The sequence below is a fragment of the Tupaia chinensis genome, unplaced genomic scaffold (assembly GCF_000334495.1).
Source record: "Tupaia chinensis unplaced genomic scaffold, TupChi_1.0 Scaffold143247_1, whole genome shotgun sequence".
In the NCBI taxonomy this organism is placed as follows: domain Eukaryota; kingdom Metazoa; phylum Chordata; class Mammalia; order Scandentia; family Tupaiidae; genus Tupaia; species Tupaia belangeri.
In genome coordinates, this window is record NW_006203091.1 from 132,273 (window position 1) to 137,679 (window position 5,407).

The window sequence follows — 5,407 nt, forward strand, 5'->3', positions numbered from 1 at the left end:
GCGTAGGGGCCGATGTCACTGCTCCGGCGCGCTGGCAGCCGTCACGTGACTCACTTCACTCTTAAACACCGGAAGCCTCTGAGTAAGCCAGGTCCATCCTCAGCTAAGCTTTGTGAAGCTCCAGGGAGGTCTCTGGGAGTGGCTCGGTCGCCATTTGTCACCACCCTCCAGCCTTTCCTTCTCTACCACATTCTGTATTGCGTCATGTGCTGCCTCGATTTTAGCAGTCCCGCCACTTACAGCTGCCCTCTGAGTCACAGGAGGGGCGCCTGCCCAGTGTCCCCTCAGCCAGTCTCATGGGGTACCTCCACAGTCACTCGGCTAATCCGTGCCCCTGGGATTCCCTGCTGGGTGCACGACTGCAGTCCAACCTGCTGTGACTGCACACTGCTGAGTGCTCGAAGCCAGAAGGAGACATTCTTGGATATTAGAATTAGTGTCTTCTGGCGGAGGGGATTTAGTGTTTCCGACAAGAATGGGATTGTTCACAGGGAGCATGGTTTATGTGAACAATGTCCCATTTACATGGCCCGTAAGGTACAGCCGTGCGATGGCCACTGGACTCAGATAACAGCAAACCCATAGACTTGCGGGTGGGAACAAACAGAGCATTGTCTGGCCACGCTGTGGGCCGCGGGCCGTGGGCCGTGGGCTGCGGGCTGCAGCCGCAGTCTAGTGTTCCGCATGAGCCTGCTGTCCATGGCTGCCAGGAGCCTTCGGAGGCTCACCCAGGGCCTCTGCTGGAGCTGGCCTGGGCAAAAGTAGGAGTTGTAACGTAACGTCCCACCCTCCTGGGCTGTAATTTGTGGCAGGGACATGGCAGGATAGCTTCAGAGGTCTGGCAACCCTTTTCTTCACCTGGTTTCACCTGCACCATTGTCTTGGCTTCTTTTTTTTTTTGGAGAGGTTTTTGCTATAGGGTGCGTGTGCTCGCCAGACAGACAGAGAGAGACATAGAGACAGAAAGCGAGAAATCACCCCCCAGGGGGGATGGTCACGCTGCAATCCCTTCTCCATTCTCCTCTCGGGATCTTGGGCACGCACGCACACGCGCCTGGCGTGAGATTTAAGCCACCGGGTCCGAGACACGAACCGTGGTCGACTATGTGGGAGTCCAGCAACGTAGCCATTACGTTAACTGCTGATTCCCACCGTTGTCTTGGCTTCTTAAATGGAAGCTCTAGGTGGGAGGTAGACGTCGACAAGAAGCGTCTCTAAAATGGCGTTTCAGCGAGACTATCATAGCTGCCGCACCTGATCAGCGTCTCCTTTTCTCTCCTTACCACCACCCTGTGTTTTAAAAATAACGAACTGGAAAGAGCAGCAGTTTACTCTGGAGCGACATTTCACTGGCTGCAGTTGGCCATCAGGGTTGACACTGAGGCCGTGTCGGGGCCTTGGCTTTGACGTATTGCCAACCCAGTGATGTGGAACACGGGCTCTGGCGCAAGAGGCCTTGATAGTGAACCTCACAGTACTGCGTCACCTCGAGCAAGTCACTGAACTGCCGAGAGCCGCACGTGCAATGCAGCGGGCAGCCCAGTAGGCCCGAGCCGGAGCACCGCGTTTCTTCGCACCGTGCCACGGCGCCTGTCCTCCTTAGCGCGCCGCCTCCTCTCCTGGCACAGTGGGACCCGAGCGGCCGTCTGCTTTGTGCTGGGTGGTGAAAGCCCTGGCTTGCATCCTTCTTTCAAATTCAAATTCAGATTGAAAGCAGGATTGACTATTCTTTGGCAGTTGCAGATACCGTGATTTTCTTTATAACCTGGAATACAGTAGTATTTTAGAAAATACCAAATTATCGAACACATCAGCTACATTTTTCCAGTTCTGTACAGAACTGTTAAGAGAGAATGCTCTTAAGTAAACTACTTTCACTGGGGTTTTCGTTATGGGACCGGCAGTTAGCATACGTTAGATGAATATGGATCGCAGTTGAAAAGTGGATGTGGCTGCCACTGTGGCACAGCGTGACCATGTAAAAACACCTCGCTCCTTCTTGGCCACTGTGGGGGGAGGGTGGTGGCATTCGGCCCCAGGAAGGGGCGTCACCATACCTTCGCAGTCAGAACATGTGGGCCGGAATCCCAGCTTTGCCAGGTACTCACTTGACATCGGGACCACTTAGTTAATTGCTCAGAGTCTCCACTTACTCATTACGACATCTGAGAAGATAAGGCTTTATCTCATAAGGCTGTTGAGGGGGTGAAATGAGGTGTCAAATTTAAAGCCTGCAGCAAGACCGTGCCACCTGCTAGGTGCTTGATCTATTGAATTATTTTTAGATAATATTTATATAATAATTATGTAGTATAATCAAACTATATATACTATATAAGATGTTTAATAATACATGATAACACTTTTATTTTGAGAGTTTTTTGCTATAGGGAACGTGCACTTGCCAGAGAGATGGATGGAGAGAGAGAGAGAAAGAGAGACAGAAAGCGAGAAATCACCCCCAGGGTGGACGGCCATGGTACGATCCCTTCTCCACCATTCGCCTCCTGAGATTTTGGGTGCACGTGCACACACACACACACACACTTGGTGTGAGTTTTAGGCCGCCGAGTTTAGGACTTGAAATGTGGTTGACTACGTGGTAGGCCAGAGACGTAACCACTATGCCATCTGCTGGTCCCAATGGTAACACTTTCTATAATAGTATGTAGCCATTGGGCCGTCGTTGCAAAAGTCACGGTACATTTTTGCATAGAAAAACAGAAAACAAATGCCATGACTTTTCTGACCACCCAGTGTTTTAAAATAGCAGCTGTACAGGGACTCCTAGCTTTGGAATCATGTTATCTAATGACTTTCACAGTTTTCCATCCCTGCACAGAGCACTTCCTATGGGACCACAGCGTGTGGGATAGAGCTCAAGGAAGCTGCCGGTGAAGCAGGGGCGAGGGCCCTGAGCCATACCTGTGCACCCCGTCCCCCCTGCCCACTGTCATCTGCCTGGGTTCACTGCGTCAGGGTCCCCTCAGAACGAGGCCAAGCAGCTGCTCCCGTCCGGCCTTTCATTTTCCTTCAAGGACTTGGAGCACTTTGGTAGAGCTAAAGCGAGAGCCCCTGGCCTCAGAGGCACATTCTCGTTCTCTGAAGCGCTCTGCAGGGGCTACCTGTGGACTCAATGCAGAGTGCCTGGTTCCTCTCCCTGTGAGAACCAGGGTCTGCCACCACGGCTCCACCGCTGGGGTTACTGCAGGCCTCGCTTAGGCATTGCAGCTGTAAGATCCATAAGGAATCACAACATTTACGGGCAGACATGGGAGGGACATGGTTAGCCTTAACCACGGGCATGGTCTGGGCCACCATGGCTATGTGGTTAGCACTGGCACTTGGGAACTTGTGTTCGGCGCAGTAGAGTGACACTTCTCTCCTGGGGGCCCGTGTTCAGCAGAGTGCTTTGCTGCCTTTCGTTAGCAGGGGAGCCTGTAGCCCGGTTAGCAGAGGTGCTGGGTGTTGCCTGTTAGAAGCAGTCAGGCTTACCTGGTTTCAAGGTTTTTGGCCACTGTTACCATAACCTTCTTCTACCGACTCCATCAGCGTATATGGATTGTGGTTTATGATGTTCAAAATGTATTGGGAAGTCGTTACTAGATGATGAATACAAAGAGACCTCACTGCATAAATGAGTCTGATTTTCTCTGCAAGAAAAGTTCGACAACCTCCTCGACAGAGTTAATGCTTCGGGCTATGAGGCCTTTCAGCTCTGCCTGGCCTTGGAGACCCTTGGTTCTCCACAGAGCATCTAAAAATGGGAAATACTGGGCTTCCCTCTGTCTTATGTTTTTCTCCTCCTGTGTTTTTGGGAGCCCTGTAAGATCAGTGGCTCCCTACAAGGGACATCACTCGCAGCTGAGGCTCCTGAACGGAAGATGGAGTGAAAGAATGCGATTTCGGTTTCTGGCATTGCTGTACTCTTGAAGAATTTCGGGTCGAGATGATTCTCCATCCCGGAGCTCTTGACTGGCAGTTCACTGGAGATTCACGAGTGTTGAGATAATGGGACACGGTTTCATTTTAGCTGTTATCCGTGAACTGTTCACCTGTCTGTCAACGAGTAGTAATTACTAACCTGGTTGTCCTGGGACCTAGTCCATAGGCCCACAAATCTTTCAACCCACTGGCCCAAGAGCACCTTGGACAGGGGCCCAGCATCTGGCCTGTGGTTCTGGTGATCAGCTGGGCTCCAGAGCCCATTGCTGTCCCCAGGCTTCTGGTTCACACTGCGCCCCCGTGCATGATGTTTGTGAATTACGTGGGGCTTTGTGGCGAAGCTGTGACAGGTGAGGGACAAGGTGGACCTTTCCTGAATTTGGCAGCTGACTTCTGTAGGTCTGAGAAGGTACCCACAGTGAGTGAGAAAAGCAGCCATTGTGGCTCAAGTAGGGCTGCTTTTGAGGACAAAAGAAAAGGTTTTGATGACGTACAAAGAGCTTACCTGCGGACTGCCACCACCCTTGCCATGGCTCCCACTCGCTCGCTCTGTGCTAGGAGCATTCACTGTTTTATCCTGAGTCTCATGGTGCCCCTCCAGGTGGTGTGGCGTGTGGAGGCTCACCGCCTCACTCATTTGCGAAGGAGCCAAGGTAGGGATTTGATGAGAGCTTAGCTGCGGTGGTGGAGCAATTGCACTGTGCTCAGCACTCTAGAAGCCACATGGAAGATCAGGGTTCGCTTCCTGAGTCGGCTCACATGAGCTGGAGCACACACGGCTGTGTGGTCCTGGCTGGCTGGGGGAGGCTAGGGTCTGGTGCCCTGTGGGTACCCCACCTTCCTCCATCCATCCCTTCTTTTGTCTCTTAAAATAAACTTGAATAAAGACAAATAAAGAACTCCCACTGCCCACACTTTAGTTCACGATCACTCATTTTCTGCACAGAATACTCTGTATTCAGAATACGTGTACCGTTTTATAAAATGTCTGACTAAGGAATCCTGTGGCCATGTTTGAGAAACCTACAGGTCTGTAACTGGCCCCTCTGGAAGACCCTGTGAGGTCAGGCCATGCTGGGATTTAGGGTTGTCGCAGTTCACTGTGTGGGGTACCCAGAGCGCACCTGCTCCCGAGGGACAGGACTCAGGGCCAGTTTCCATGGCTGTCTCATGCAGTGCTGCTAGCAGTCATAGCAGCCCTGCCAAGGGCTCGCGCCTGGCCCAAAGGTGGAGCAGTTTCCTGCTGCCCTTTTTTTTTTAAAAAAAAATTTGACGAGAGAGAGAGAGAGAGAGAGAGAGAGAGAGAGAATGTGAGACAGCAAGCCACCAGGTTCAGGACTCGAACCATAGTCGCCCATGTGGGAATCCAGCGCCTTTAAGCACCACTCCATCTGCCGGCCCTCCTGCTGCTTTTATTTGCCCTTCTATCCCACGATGCGGTAGCATGGTCAACCCTGGGACC

The 5,407-nt window shown here is 52.1% G+C and overlaps 1 protein-coding gene across 1 annotated transcript in view; it reads left to right on the forward strand.

Annotated features, from left to right (window-relative positions):
- The window catches only part of LOC102490303 (protein WWC3), a 38,600-nt gene that overhangs the window by 26,077 nt on the left and 7,116 nt on the right, over positions 1–5,407 (forward strand). The window lies entirely within an intron of this gene.